Here is a 16476-nt window from a genome sequence, read left to right on the forward strand (position 1 = left end):
TAGTGCCCATTAAGATGGTACTGTTCTGAGCAATCCCATCACCCCGTCGGCTCCCATGAAGCCTGCGTACAATTAAACCCCTCAGATGTTTTTCTCAGGATCTGCAGCCTGATCAAGTCGGCCCCCACCCCCCCATCATGAACTTGAGTAATTAATTTCTGCTATCTAAATGCAACTTCCCATCTGCCCCTGTTAAATTTCATGCTGTTGGTTTAAACCCAGCATTCCAGTCTGTCAAGATCATTTTGAATATCCTGTCTTTTATAGGCGATGCCCATCACAGCCTTGTCATCAACAAATCTGATAAGCTCGCTTACTCCAGTTTCACCCAAGTCATGGATAAAAACGTGAAGCTTCCTTCTGCAGAATCTCACGTGTCACAAACCATCATCCCTTTTGGAATCCCTAATCATGCGATCATACTTCCCAAAATCGGATTTCTTACAGACTAGGGAAGGTCTGTGGGCACGTCGTTTCTTTCCTTGGCCGTCATTAACGCCAGACTGATGTGGTGTCTGTCATCTAAGCCCTGTCACGTCACCACCTAGTTCTTGGTCATGGTCCGAATCAAATCAGAAGGACAGTTTGGGCTGCTATTTCTGTGCCTTTTGGGCACAGACAAGGTTACAGAGGCAAGAATGCTAAAGTGAATCCAATCCTCCACTTTAAGCAGTACTTGACATCCAACAGAAGTCAGGCTGCCTCTCCCCCATCATAACTATAGCATGCCCGCCTCCCTGACAGCTTTATAAGCCATACTGCGAAAGTAGCATCCAAATTCTTCCAAATGGGTGGGGAAGCTATAATAGGGGTATGTTATAACTTGGACCTTCTCAGCTGTAAGACACGCTGGGATATTGGCAACCGGTCGGTGAGGAGACAAGAAATGTTTTCTGGAGTGGGGTACTTGGAGAGAGGCGTGAGGACAGAATCAAGGAGGTCAAAAGGAAAAGGGAGACTTGATGAATAGCAACCCCACTCTTCTGCGATTTGTATGTAAGAACTGCCCTTCTCCTTCTGGAGAAAGTCACAGTATACGTACACGGGATGCTGATGGAGCATTTGTGAACAGCTTGTTGACACCATAAGCCAAGAACGGAGAAAAGTATATGTAGCAGTTAAGTCTGTAGGGTCTGAAGTCGGACAGTCTAGGTTTAAATCCTAGTTCTACTACTTATTAGCTGTGTGACCTTGGGCAAACTGTTTTCTCTCCCAAGTTTTTTGTTTCCTCTGGTGGAAAGTGGAGACAAAAATAATATGTGCACATAAGGCACATGAGGATTAACAGAGATAAAGCATAAGTTGAGCTGACTGGTACATAATAAGAGCTCAGTAATAACAGCCATTATGGAACAGTAGCTTGAAGGCAGTGCTGAGCGCTGAGAGTTCCGGGGCTGGAGGTGTGAAGAAGAAAATGCTAAGAAGGTTTAAGAAGAAACTAAAGATGCAGTGGGTTAGGGGCAGGAGAGACTTGGAGCTCACCTGAATGGTGAGGCAGCAATCTGTGGAACTGACCTGGAGGTGGAGCCCAGGCACAAGGCTAGGTCAAGGATGCTGACCTTCAGCTCAGATAAGGGTGAAGAAGCCAGGCTGATGCCTCAGAAAAGTTCAGCAAAAATAGTTTGTTTTTCCAGCTGTGAATATGAATGTTTTTTTATTGCTCTAGGAAGTCAGTTAAAAGTTGTCTAAATGGTCCATGTTAAAAAGAAGCATAAATATTCCACTTCTAGAAATCTGCTCTGAGGAAATAATCATCAATAGGCACAAAGATTTATAGACAAGGATGTTCACTACAGCATTATTTATAACAGCGAAAAGTGGTTTACAATCTAGATGTCCAGCCCACACAGGATTCGTTAAATAAATTATAGCACATCCATGAGATGAAATACCGGGCAGCCAGTGAAAAGCCCATTTGAGAAGAATACTTAAGACATGGGGAAATTATCACAATACGTGATTAAATGAAAAGGGTTGGCTACAAAACACAGTACAATCACAATTTTGTTACATATCTAGAAGGAAATACCCCAAAATGCTGAATGCATTACTTTTATAAATGCTTTTTAAGGAAAAAATGATCACAAAGGAGTTACACTAGAAGGAAGCTCCCACAATCAGCCTATAATAAAAAGTCATTAAATTCAGAACACAGGAACACAAACAGTAGCTATGATCTGAATGCCAGGAGCTCTAGCTGGTACCTGGCTGTTGTGAAGGGCTGAGGGCAAAGAGGATCTGCATGCCATTAGCGTGTGGCCAGGTAGAACCTAGGAAAGATTTAGGTCAGTGGCTCTCAACCATGGTTGCATTTTAGGAGCTAAAAAAAAAAAAAAAAAAATCAATGCCCAGGCTCCAATCTCAGGGATTCTGACTTAATTACGGGCTGGTCGTCTATATTTTTTCAAAGCGTTCCAGGTGGTTCTGAAGGAGCCAGTGAATTAGAGTTGAGTGGGACCAAGCTACTGTTACCTGTATACAGAGTTCCCTTGAGCCTTGCTCTCTAGACTGAGCCCAGCGTGTGAGGAGAGACCCACTATGGAAGCTAGAGAGATGCTAAAAGGGAGCAGACAGCCCCAAGGCACCTGGTCTATGCAGGAAAATGACCCTCAGCCTTGGGGGACATTCACAGAAGTGTTCCTTTGAGCCGACCTGTTTGGGAGCTTTTGCCACAAGGACACTGCTCCTGGCTCAGACTCTTGGTGGGGCCCAGGTTACTAGCTGACTCCATAAAATCAAGAGCAGGTGGCTCTACAAAAGGGAGAGGGAAGAAAACCAAGACGCTGGGAAATCTACAGGGATCTGACTCTGCAGAAGCCGGAGCTAGTGGTATTTTCCTCTCTCCTGCTTTTGGGCAGAAACACACCCCAGCCAACAGAGCAAGGTGTGACCCTTAATGGCAGTCTGCTTTGGGCGGATGAGGCCTCTCAGGAGGGCTCCTAGTTTCCCTCAGGTGCCTTGAGGAAAGAGGAGCAGAGGGAAGAGGCTGCTAGAAACAAACGTTTGTATTAAATGATAAGATCTCCCCAGCTTCTCACTACAGGTATAAAGTTACTCAAGCCACCAAAAGAAGGGAAATAAGAGTCCTGAGTCAGGTGCTTTACCCACTGGATCCACCTATCCCTGAATAATTAAGAGCCAACTGAGGCTCTTTTGTACTCCTTGGAGCAGGGCTCCTTGGGGGGCCTTCAGGACAATGACTAGAGCAGTAAGGAGGGAGTTTTGGCTCAGGTGGACCAGTGGGGATGGCAAGTAGGGATGGATCTAAATTGCTACCCTACCCGCCACTTCCCTGAAGTTGCTTCCCTAGAGGCGGCCTCCTGTCAATTCCGGCAGAACAGTGCCGCAGGTAACTCAAAATACTGGGTGATCAGACTGTAACATAGCTTTGCAATGCACTGTATCTGTGTTTATATGTGAATGTATATGAGTATATTTACCTACACACATATACCCGATACACAGCAGATTTACCTTCCTAATGATGTTTGGCTCAGGTGGAGGCTAAAAGGACAATGCACTTTCCGAAGATACTGGCAATCAGGTGGGTTTCCAACAGTGGGGCTGGCTGTAACTAGAAACTGGCCTGAGACTAAATATTCCCCACAAATAATTAACAAAAAAAGAAATGAACCACTCCTGGAAAATCAAGAAGTGACGGTAATCTCCATTCAAGATGGAGAAGCCTCCCTTGTTTCTAACCCTTTTTCTAACCCAATTCCTTGGGGAATTTAAACCTATCTCCTCAGGGGATAGCAGAACAGATGGTCACCAGCCATCCTCCAGTACCAGCCCTTCCTATCACAGAACAGGCCAGAGACATTCTTGGTTCAAATGCAAAGACATTCTGATGATACGGACAAGGCTTCAAATTCAAACAAGTTCCAGGTGCAAGTCTGATGAAGTCATCCTTATTTTTTATTTTTTATTTTTTGCGTTATGCGGGCCTCTCACTGTTGTGGCCTCTCCCGTTGCGGAGCACAGGCTCCGGACGCGCAGGCTCAGCGGCCATGGCTCACGGGCCCAGCCGCTCCACGGCATGTGGGATCCTCCCGGACCGGGGCACGAACCCGTGTTCCCTGCATCGGCAGGCGGACTCTCAACCACTGCGCCACCAGGGAAGCCCTAAGTCATCCTTATTAATCGCAGATCAATGAGGGAAGTGTCACGGTGGGACTCAGCACACAGCATTGCCTTTAAAGCTCAGGGAAAGCCTAACGGAATCCTTGTTCTCCTGTTTCAAGTCAGAGTAGAGGAGGATGCGAAGCCCAACTGTTGGGAAGTGTGCTCAAGGTCAAACCCTCCCATGCCCAGTCACCATCCCTCCCAGGTCCCTCGTCCTGCTTTCCCCACTGTTCCCAGCTGCAAATTGGATAGGAAGCCATCTTTTTTTCCTTTTCCCACTCTGGAGGTACCAAGTGTAGTCACTGCTCATTGGTGAGTCCCTGACTAATGTCAGGATTAAAGACTGCATTCTGCAAGGTTTGGTTTTCATCTCTCATGCTCACTAAAGCAGAGGGAGGGAAGCAGACATGGCAGAACCACAGAATGTTTGGCACCCCCCTTCCCTTTCAGAACTCTGCTCCCAGCTGGTACTTTCTAGCATTTAAGCAGGTTATAGGGGAATTTTTTTCAGAAAGCAAATCTTGGAGGAGATTCCTCCATCTGAGATAGAAAGTGACATACACAAAGATCCCCTTCCAGACTACCCATCAGAGAGCCATCTCCTCAGCTAAGGCAGATGTCATCAAACCAAAAGTCAGAGAGAGGGAGGTCCACAAAAATACAGCAGTATGCCAGTGAAATCCACGTGTTGCCCCCATAAGCTCTAAAAGAAGAGCTCAGTTCAGTCAATTCAATGAAACTCCATTAGTCAAGACACTTGCTTTGGCTTCTAGTCATACATTTAAGACAAGTTAGTTAAGCTTTGTCATAAATTTAAGACCAACTTAGTGATGGCTAAACTCAAATGCAAAGATCTGAATGTGAAGAAAACTCATTCATTATTTCCAACACACACACAAACACACACAGAGTCACCAGGTGATGAAGACAGGCCAGTGATCAAGGTGACTGGATGAGGCAAAGGATGATCCCAAGACTCACTGAGGTTCAGACACTGATGTATAAATAACCAAATACTCCCTCCCAATAGTTCTCTTCCTCAGATCTTCAGGTACCTGGCTTTGCCTCTGTCCACACCACAGGTACAATGTAGGTGTTCAGCCCCACTTGATGAGTGAGGAATCTGAGGCATGGAGAGGGGACTTGGTGCTGAGGGAAGAGCTAAGGTGGTGGAATCCTAGCCGTCTCAGCCCTCCCCCAAACTCTAGACCCCAAGTCCTTTGGACAACTCCATATTAGCTGTCAGGTCACCTGAACAAACCCACATGGGAAAAAAAATCCACAATAAATTCTATCACAGCAGTGGAGGCAATGCTAGTAACTGTGTTTTCCTAGTCACGCTGATTCACCTCCATCCTGGAGATCAGAGACATGTCTTATCTACTGTTGCATCCATAGCTTTTAGTACCTGGCACATAATAGGTGCTTGATAAATAGTGAACATGTGAGTTTAGTCCCACTGTTGGTCTTATTTACCTTGCGTCCACTCAGTAATAGAGCCAACACTTGAGGACCATGGGGAACATCTAGCTGCTGGGGGTGTGGGTGGTGGGGCATTGAAACTATATATATGAGTCCTTTAAGGCTATGTAACAAGGAGACATGCACTTCTAACCAGGGATCTTGTCCTTTGCCTTCTGTGTCCATTCTACCACCTCAATCCTCAATGAAAGTAGTGAATTTGTTGACTCTATGGCATTGACCTGAATTGATATCTTCTGGGCTTTCCCTGTGGGATAGAGGAGGGTGGCCAAGATTAAGAACTGGAGTATCATGATCAATGTTCAAAAGAATTGGACCCGAGAGCATCTTGTTCCGAAGTGTACGCACTCCATCCGCCAATCTACAGCCTTGCCAGGCTGATCCTCTCTAAATGCCTGCTAGCCCTCTGCCCCCTTGCTGGGGCTCCCCTTCCCCTTTTCAGACCCACACTCAGGGATCAGGGCTTTCTGGATATCCCTTGGGATTCCTGAACATCCTATGTGAGCTTCCAGTTTTTTCTCATCCAATTCCTGCATAAGGCTTTACTACATCAGAGGAAGCAAAAAGTCATGTTGGATTTTTTTTTCTTTTTTTGTAAAGAATAAAACTGGTTCATACCCACTGGGCTGGGTGGGGAGGGGCAGGAGACCTGAGTTCCAGTCCTGCCTCTGAGTCTGGTACCTTGTATCAATGTAAAGTGCTAGATTTGTATAAGATAAGATGGCCCCCTGACCTCAAGGAACTCATCATCTCACAGTAGAATCCTAGTGGGCCCTGAGAGTCAGGGTGAGTAGGGGGCCAGCAGGTGACAGGTAGGACCAGGCTGTGGGATGTTCCAATCAATCCCCAAAGTACAGGATAACATGCACACATAGAGATTAGATCACTTAAAACTGTAATTTCTAGATCTGTAGTCTATAGAGTGATCAAGTGGCAAACTCCCTCTCTCTCTCTCTGATATTTTATCCCCCTTCCTCCTCGGTTGGTAATCTAGATTTGGGGCAGGGTATCGGCGGGTTTTTCCAAGCTGCTTCTTAATCTGCCCCCCTTTTCCTAGTTGTGAGGTCCAGTTCTCAGGCTCAAGTTCCCCTCTTCCCCTTCCTCAAGGTCATCTATCCTGGTTCAGAAAAGGTGAGAGCCCACTTTTGAAGGTCAGGAAGAACTGGGGCGGGGGGGCAGTGCGGTAAATGAGAAGGAATGGAAGAGAACAGGCTAAAAGATGAGGGAAAGTAGAGGCGGGGAGGACAGAGAGGCGGGCCAGAAGGGCCTGGAGGGAGACGCCGCTGCCGCTGACGAAGGAGCCGAATGAGGCCGAAGTGGTGGGGATGGGAGGGGGAGTGGAGGTGCCTGAGAAATGTGGAAGGAGATTGGACTCAGAGAAGGTAGGATCGTGGTAGGGTCTAGACACAGGCGAGCTTCCAACCTCCCAATCCCAGTTCCGCTCAGTCAAGGGGCCGGGAAAGAGCGTATCCCGAGGGCGGGCAGCCCTTCCCCGCTCCGGCTGCTCTCATCACCACCGCGGAATACCTGGAGAGGATCGCAGGGGTGGGGGCAGAGGAGGGCAGTTACCTTTCCTCCTCCCAACTCGGGGCCCACTGCAGCCCGGCGCGGCGGGGCAGAGGGAATAACCCGAGGACTGGGCACCGAGGGAAGGGGAGGAGGCAAGGAGGGCGCTTCAGGTGGCTCCTCCTGGTTGTTTAAACTTTGCGCTCGAGAAGGGGCCGGCTCTGTCCTCCCTCCGCCGCCCGCCCGCGGCTCCGCTCGTCCGGGTGTCCTCAGCCTCGCCTTCATCCTCTGCGGGTCCTACGCCCACTTCCCTCTCGGCTGCCGCCCGGCTCGGATCCCCATCCCCTCTCCTGTCTCCATCTCTCCCTGTGCCGGAGCGCCCCCCGCTCCTCCTCACTGGATCTCCCGCAAGACGTGAGCGGAAAGTGAATGGGCAGCCCAACCACAAAGACAAATTACCATGAGAAAAATAAATCAGGAAAGCGCCGTTCGCATCCCGCGTTCCCGCCGCCGCGCCCCTCTCCGCCCGCCGAGGCGGGAGCGCCGGGCTCCGGGACGGCTGCATCTGGGGCCTGGCGGGGCAGAGTTTGGGCTCCGCAGGGCCCCGCCAGGGCAGGGGGTCTGGGAAGAATCCGGTGGGGACCCCCGCAGGCGGCGGCGGAGCAGGGACGTCCCCGAGCGCGAGATTTCACACTCCGGGCGGGCCACGCGTTCCCACGCGCCTCGCCGCCTGCGCTCTGCCTCCACCGGGTTTACTCGTCCGCCCTCTCGGAGCCTCCATCTCGGCGCCACCCTCGGCGCCTCAGCCCGGCTCTCTCCCAGCCTTTCAACCGTCCGTCCCCTCCTCCAGGCCCGGCCCTAGGTCCCCTTCGCGGCGTGCAGCCCAGACGCACCGACAGCGGCCGGGCCAGGGCCCCATGCAGCCCGGACCCGGAGCCGGCTGACGGCGGGAACGCGGCAGCACGAAGGGAGCCCAAGCTGAGGTGGCAGAGGGCGGCGTGGAAGCGCGGGGACTCCCTCCTCTCTGCCCGCAGCCTCCGCCACCTGGTTCCAACTTGCCAGCGGCCCCGGGCCCCTACCCCTCTACCCACCCGAGTTGCTGAAGTTTGCAACTTGCAGCCCAGCCCGCGCAGGGGAAGCGTCCTGTGCTCCCGGGACTCACCTCCGGGCTGCGGGCGCAGGTGCCCGGTTCCAAGCGGCTCCCGACTCCCGGCTCCCGGCGGCGGGGAGCGGCGAAGGCGACCCAGGAGGGCTGGCGGCCGGTCTGGGAATGAGGCGGCCGCGCAAGAACGGCCCCCGGCCCTCACTCGCCGCTCCAGTGCAGACGCGACCCGGGCCCGCGCCCGCCACCCTCGGGTTCCGCCAGCAGCCGCCGGACGCGCCGCCGACCCGCCCGGCTCTGCGGAGCTGGGCTCAGGCGGCAGCCCTCGCGCTCCAACTAGCTCCCGACCAGGCGCGCGGCTGAGAGCGGGGAGGAGAAGATGAGGGGGCCGAAGGAGGGAGGGAGAAGAGGTGGGGGAGGAGTTGGGAGCGAGCGGAGAGAGGGAAGGGAGCGGGAGAGAAAAGGAGGAGGGTGCTGGAGAGGACCTGCCGCGGCTGGCGCGCCACCCGCCAACTCGTGGCGCGCGGAGGAGCGCGAGGGGGCGCCCTGCACCTCCGCGTCCCCGGGCTTCGTCCGAATCCCGCCCTTGGCTTGCCAAGTGTGTTTACACGGAGGGTAGACAGAAGTCCCGCCCCGCAGCCGCCGTTCGAGCGGCGAGACCCAGGTCCCTCGAGCACTTGCTGCCTTTTTGCCACGTCCTGCCTTACCGTCCTCGGCAAGCCCCGTCTCGAACCCGGCTTTCTGCCGGGGCGTCAGCGCACCAGAATCCTGCCTACCCAACCGCTGGGGCCCGAGGAAATTCTCCCTTCCCCTCGGCTCCCCAGTGCCCCAGCCCTATCAGCTAGGGACGATCTTCCTGCCCGTGGATTTGAAGGGGGAAAGAATTGCGTACAAAACAAGGGAAATCCGATATAAATTGCAGTCGAAGGGAATGAGATGAGGCTGCTGGGCTGGACTGGAAAACCAGAATCGGCCGGATAAGGGTTAACTTTACAAGCTGCACGACCTTGGGTGAACCTCTCCAAGCCTCAGTTAATTCAGCCGTAAACTAGGGTTGCTGATAACCTACCCTACTGAGCGATTGGAATAGGGGCTACAGTGAATAACATTAGGAACGTTGGGAGGGCATCCAATAGATTAGTGAGCGGGGCAGCCGGTGGAGGGCTGTCAGCTGAGGAGGGAAGGTTTAGCGCGACCACACCGAACAAGGCTGAATTGTTTACAAGTTTAAGTGTCTAATGCTTCTGATGGCTAGAAAACCTGAGGGAAAGACAGCGGGGACAAGCTGCTTCAAATCCTATCTGCCCGGCTGCAAGAGGGATGGGAAGAGAGCCCTCTGCTGAACAAAGAATGGTATTTTAAAATTTTTTTAAAAGGTGACCTAAGAAAAGAAAACGAAAGAATGAAGGATACAGACAAAGGACCTGAAATATTAAACCAGGAGAAGTATGATTATAAGAGACAGCTAAAGAGAACTGTGAAATAAAAATAGGTAAGTTGGAAGAAGGAAAACATTAAACGACTTTCTAGACTATGCCAGAAATTGAAGAATTAGAGTGAATCATTTTATGCAACAAAATTCTGGATAAAGGAAATCCTAGATAAAACAGAGGAATGGAGATGGTAAGAAACCTAGAGAAGCACCCTCCTACACACACACACACACACACACACACACACACACACACACACCCCTCTGAACCAAGGTGAGAAGTAGTTTGGCCGGAATGATGGGAAAGAAAAAAAAGAAAGAATCCAAGAAAGGAGTTTATGAGATGCTGTAAAAAGGGAAACAGTGCACAATCTCAGAAATAATGCTTTTCTAGGGCAACAGGAATGCTGAGATTCATAATGTGCAGAATGGAGAGGAACTTGCAAAGGGAAGACACTCTGAACAAGAGGAGAGAGTTGCAGACAAGAGAGAAAAAGGAAGGAAACGGGTATGTTGGGCATATAAGTCTGGTAGACCATCCATTTAATAAGGGGATAGAAATCAAGTTGGAAGAGGTAGTGCAGGGCATCGAGTCCAAACCTATCATTTTACAGATGAGGACAATGAGATCCAGAGGGGAAGCATTTGTCCCAGAGTTGCAGGCTGGGGTGGGAGCAGGTCTCCCGATCCCCAGTCTGGTACCCTTCCGCTGCTGTGAGTGTTGCCTGGCCCCCCCTCCCCCCCCGCCCTCCCCCATTCCCATTCCCTACAGAACCGTGGGGACTGTTTTGTTATTGCAAAAATAAAATGTGTATGAAATATAGACACCTTTTAATTAATACAAAAATCTGAAAATATTCTATATATATAGCAGGGAAAAGGTATGAGCGGGAGAGTTTCCCATTTGTTTGGTTGGGACAGTAGACAAAATGCCTTCTGAGTGGTTGTCGGCAGCAGCTCTCTCTTGAAAGGCTATAAAAACCTTTTCCATCCTTCGCCATATTCTCTCACTCTCCCTCTCTTTTTCCACTATGTTTTGATTGTCTTTTCCTTCTTCTCTTTCCACCATCACTTCATGCCCCTTCCTGGCTCTCCCCCTCCACATTATGAATGAGTGTGGGAGAGAATTCAGTGCAGGAAGAGAAGAGGGGGAGAGACCCCAGTCTGGGGACACAGCCCAGGAACGCTTCCTTTTCAGGCGAAGCAGGAGCCAAGAAGGCGAGACACCCAAAGAGACACAGACAGAGGAGCAGACATGCTTGGGATGCTAGGCTAATTAAACCTAATTGCATCCTACAGTATTCTATTGACTAACAGTGATTACTCAAGAGCTCTCAATACAAGAGAGCTTCAGAAGTCCAAACCTCAGGAAGGGACAGTTACTTTACTAGCCTGGCTTATCACCTGCTTCAGGCGTCCCCAGAGTTTGGCAAACCCTGAATCGTTTACTAGGAACAAAACCTGGAGCGTTGACCCCATCACCACAGTGTCACCACCACCTTCTGTCACTTTCACTAAACCTCTGCAATAACCTGTACAATAATTACTTCTATTAGGAGCAATTCTTCACCTACCAGAACAGTGTTAATTAAGCAGAATGTAAATACAGTAATTAATACAGAATTATCCAAAAAAAACATGCTAAAGAACAGCAAACATAGAGGGTGGGAAGAAGTTCTTGGAATTTACTCTTGATCTAGAAATTCCAAACTTACCTTCAGCTAAGGTACCAAGAGATTAAGAAGGCCAAATTCTCATGCTCAAAGGTGACAAACCTGGGAGCCCACCTGAGGGCATTTTCTGGGAGATCTAGCTGCCTCTGAAAAACAAGAGTGCAGCCTCTCCCAGGAGTTTATGTAGGTGTGTGTGTGTGGGGGTGGGTGGGTGGGTGTGTGTGTATACCCACCTGTGCATAGCCCAGGCACAAACACAAATCCGGCCTTGCAGCAAAAGGCAAACAGGCCACAGCCACTCATATATCAACAGGAGAGAGAGAATTGGAAAAAAGAAGGCAGCAATCACTTATAATGTCCAAATCGTTTTCTATTTGGTCCCAGAATCACCTGCTCATTGTGCCTGGGGATGGAAAAGAAAAAGGAAAACTCCCACCCCAGAAGTCATTGTCAATTTGTGAAACAAAAGCCCCTTAGTTTAGAGGAACTGAAGTGTCACTAAATGACAGCTTTGCCATTGTCCTGAGCTGATGTGAGAGAAGAGGCCTTCCTTCCTTCCTTCCTCCCCAAACACTTAAGTGCCACTCAGTGCGCTCGCTCGTTGGAGAGGTCATAAGAGGAGAGAGCCAGAGCCTCACAGTCAGCCAGCGAGGCAGCCCGAGTCACAGCAAATGCAGGACCAGAGCACTGCGGGCACGTGGAAAGCCAACAACCAGCTCCACCCAGCAGGGCAAGGAGGTCTTCACAGCCAAGGGCCCTTCTAGCTGAGAATGGAGATGGGGCAGGAACTTGCCAGACAGAGAAGCGGGAGGAAGCAGAGTATTCCAGGCAGAGGGAATAGCATGTATGAAAGCATAAGGCGATATAATTAGATTTCTGTTTTGGAAGAATTACTTGGCCCTGGTTAACAGATTCGGAGAGAGCTGAAGCCGTAAATGTGAGCAGGTGCGCTGCTGGAGGAAAGAGCACCGCACCCGCAGTTAGGGCTCCTCAGTTCTGAGGCCAGCTCGTCTGCTGGCCACTAATGAGATGGGTGTCCTTGCACAAGCCTCTTAACCTCTCCAACCTCAGTTCCTCGTGGCTAAAACGAGAGGGGTCGATTGGCTGCTTTCTAAGGTCCTCCTGGTACAACATTCTATGATTCTGACTCTCCCTGCAGACACTTCTTTAAATTACGTCCTTTACTATGTTGATGCACTGAGTCTTTTCCACGCGTTTAGCACTTCACAGTTTACAAAAGTCTTTTCCATACAATATCTTTTGGCCTTCACGCCATGTGAAGGAGGTAGTCACACTGCCGCCTGGGATGGTCTTGTCCAGCCCTGGGGGCTGTAAACACCATCTCTCTGCTGATGACATCTAAGTTTCCATTAGCAGCTCTGACCTTTCTCCTGAAACCCAGATGCAGAGAACCGACTGCCTGCTGCCCTCCATGTAAACATCTAATAGGCATCTCGAACTTAACTTCTGATTTTCTTTCCCCAAAGCAGCTCCTCCCTCAGACTCTTCCAACCTAGTAAATTAAAACTCCAGTCTTTGGGCTTCCCTGGTGGCGCAGTGGTTGAGAGTCCGCCTGCCGATGCAGGGGACGAGGGTTCGTGCCCCGGTCCAGGAAGATCCCACATGCCGCGGAGCAGCTAGGCCCGTGAGCCATGGCCGCTGAGCCTGCGCGTCCGGAGCCTGTGCTCCGCAACGGGAGAGGCCACAACAGTGAGAGGCCCACGTACCGCAAAAAAAAAAAAAAAAAAAAAAAACTCCAGTCTTTGAATTCCTCAAGGCCAAAATCTTGAGTTCATCCCACACTCCACCCGTAAACCGTCAATAAGCCCCATTGAAATATGTTCAGAATCTGGCTACGTCTCACCACCTCCTCCTCTAGCACCCCAATTCAAACCACTCTCTTCTCTCACCTGGATGTCTGCTCTGCCTGCTTCCACCTTTGTGCCTACAGTCTGTTCTCCACGCAGTAGCCATCCGCAGTCAGATCCTCGCCCTCGTCTGCCAAAAAAAACCCTTCCATGGCTCACCAGCTCCCTAGAGGAAAAGCCACATCCTCCCCAAGCCCACGAGGCCCTTTCTGACGTCATCTCCTACTGCTCTCCCCTCCTTCACCTCTCGCCAGCCTCCCCAGCCTCTCCACTGTTTCTGGAACACCTGAAGCTCCCACCTCCAGGCCTTCGCACTTGCTGTTCTCTCCACCTGGAAAGCTCTTCTGTCAATGTCCACATGGTCGTTCCCTCTCTTCCTTGAGTCTGCTCAAATATCAGTTCATTAGCAATGCATTACTATCCTTTCAAAAAAGACAAACCCCTGTCACCCTTTATCATCACCTGACATTGTACATATTTATTATCCATCTGCCCTAACCAGGATATAAATTCCACGACAGCGGAGGCATTGCCCACTTTGTTCATTGCTGTAATCCTAGCCCACAGAATGGTACTACGTGAAAACAAGTGCACAATAATGATTTAAGAGTGAATCATTATTATTATCCCCATTTTACAGATAAGGAAACTGAGGTGCAATGTTACAGTTTTTAGAGCCGAGATTTGAACTTACATTTCTCCATATCAGTGTTCTCTCCAACTGATTATCAGTTAACATCTGCATTTGCACTTAAAAACTTGCAATAGAAGATGCATATCAGAATAAAACATATACTAATTGTTTTCCACCCAGTTCACTACATGTGTCCATTGACCCACACAGCAGCTCTCCAAGTCAAAGCACAGTGGAGCGTGAGCTCTGAAAACCCAGACCTCTAAATGGTCACCAACCCGACATGAGCACATTCATTCTGGCGTCATTTTTGTTTCTTGTGTTATAGTGCTAATTTTTCTTCTCATCTCCTGAGAAAATAAATTCCCTTCCAGGCCTTCACATATTTACTCTCACACATTCTCTCAGGCAGCATGAAGATCAGTGTGTACATGCACACACACACACACACACACACACACGCACACATACACCATTTTCATGTCTCCTAAGTCAGGGGTGTGGTGAGAGAAGGCAGGCTGACTTTGTAGTTTGTCCTTGGGATGACACCCAGGGATGATCACATCTGGCTCCCCAGGCGGTCAAGAGCACCTCTTCGCCTTCCTCTTTCCTGCTTTTCTGACAAACATGTCAGACTGGGGCTGAGGATGAGTCAGGAGGAAGTGAGGTATAGGAGATCAGAAGGAAGGACAGAGGCAGGGCTGGTCCCCCGGATGACACCAGGCTTCCTGGTAGATGCTCCAGATAAAGGGCCAAGTCAAGTTCTCAACCCCAGGCAAGGGGGCAGGGGTCACTCTCCGGACATTTGGACGCAAGGAAGAACACAAGGTGTGGCCACCCTTCCTGAAGACATTTGAAACAAGAGATCTGTGTCTGTGATTATCTCTGAGGACCATGGTGAAGTCACAAAAGTCCCAGATGGATCAGAAAGGATGGGTGTTGGCCAAGAAAACCTAACACCAATGCACTTGTTTTCACGTAGTACCATTCTGTGGGCTAGGATTACAGCAATGAACAAAGTGGGCAATGCCTCCGCTGTCGTGATCTGAATCTTGTTAAGAAGAGAATCCCAGGTTGTAACCAAGAAGAGGCCCAAGCCTGGCACTTAGAGGACCCCAGCAGGGCCAGACCTCTAGACAGGATGTAGGGAGGCATCTGAAGGAGAACTTGCTGCCTGAGGTGGGGTAGAACACCTCTAACATGGTTGAGAGGTCCAAAAAGACTCCTTTACTCTGGCCAAAATGTCTCTCCTCTGGTGTTCCACAGCCTGTGAAATCCATGGTGGGGAAAAACTAGGTTGGCAGATGCCTTAAGCTGACCTATAAATTAACAACCCCTTAGCAGGAATGGGCGGTAAACAGTAATTCCCTCCAAATTACCTACCGAGCACACCACTGTGCCGGCACCATACGACGCATCCAGAATCCTGGCCCGTGGAGAGCAGTCATTCAATACTTTATTATTGATTGAAGGTATGGAGGGATAGTGGGAGATGATGCTGAACTGTGAGCAGAGCCAGATTAGGGAGGACTTGAATGCCATGGAAGGGGTTTGGATTTAATCCTACAGGCCAGGGACTTCCCTGGTGGTCCAGTGGGTAAGACTCTGCACTCCCAATGCAGGGGGCCCGGGTTCGATCCCTGGTCGGGGATCTAGATCCCGCATGCTGCAACAAAGTTCCTGCATGCCGCAGCTAAGACCTAATGCAGCCAAAAAAAACCCAAACCTACAGGCCAGGCAAAGAGAATCATCTGAGGTTTGGAGCAGGAGCCTGACATGGTGAGATGGGAGACAGTGGGTGGGCTTGAGTGAGGGAGGCCAATGAGAGACCATTACAACAGTCCCTGCAACTCCCTGAGACCTTGATTAGGGCAGACATGACAAAAATAATGAAAACCCTTAGGTAGGAATCTAAGGGATTGGAATACAGAATAGGAGGCTGAGATGGAGAGAAGTAAAATAATAATAATAATAATAAGAGCAGGGATATGGATGCCCAGAAAAGTTTGGACTGTGAGCCAAGTGAATAATAAGGGAAGACATGACGAAGAGAACTTTGCCCCTGTCAATACGGCTTAGCGCTGGCTCTGCCCCAAGTCTGAGAAATGAAGGGGGTTGGGATGTATCCTTAACACATCCTGGTGATGCTGCAGGCAGCTCAGATCTCAGATGTTAGGTGAGAAGCACCACCGATTCTCAGGAAGAGGCAGTATGCTCCTTCATTTCAATTAAATACTAATTTTCCCACTTCTGTTATCTGCTCTGCTCTGCACTGAGGCTGGAGAGGACACAGAGGATGAGCGATGCTTAAGGGATGGTCATCATATTAGGAATGCGAGGTGCACATAAGAAGTAAATATCAAGTGAATGCCAGATTGGCCGCTTCAGGCAATAAACACCAGAAAAGTTCTGGGGAAAGAGAGAGCCCACTGGAGCTGGGTCCAGGAAGGTTTCTTGCAGGAGGTGGGAATTGCCCTGGACCACACTGAAAATGTAGGTGTGGAAAGGCACAGGGGAAGGAAGAGACACACAGTGGAGTTCTTTGTGAAAGTAAAAAAGGAGATAAGGGAGAAACAGCTATAATCTACCTAGGCTTTTAAAATCTTTTGACAAATTTCTTTAAGGAACGCTTTTTTTTTTTTTTTTTGGCGGTA

At 49.9% G+C, this 16476-nt stretch overlaps 1 protein-coding gene across 2 annotated transcripts in view; it reads right to left on the reverse strand.

The window, feature by feature from the left end:
- SEMA5B (semaphorin 5B) overlaps positions 1-8505 on the reverse strand; it is a 120107-nt gene extending 111602 nt beyond the window's left edge. The window contains exon 1 of one of the 2 annotated variants that reach the window (XM_070045454.1): positions 8276-8405. The gene's annotated coding sequence lies outside the window, so the exon portion shown is untranslated. Of the gene's footprint in view, positions 1-8275 lie in introns of both variants that reach the window. The other variant, XM_030858383.2, reaches the window with a different exon arrangement.
- Positions 8506-16476: the final 7971 nt, after the last annotated feature.

The sequence above is a fragment of the Globicephala melas genome, chromosome 4 (genome assembly GCF_963455315.2).
Source record: "Globicephala melas chromosome 4, mGloMel1.2, whole genome shotgun sequence".
NCBI lineage: Eukaryota > Metazoa > Chordata > Mammalia > Artiodactyla > Delphinidae > Globicephala > Globicephala melas.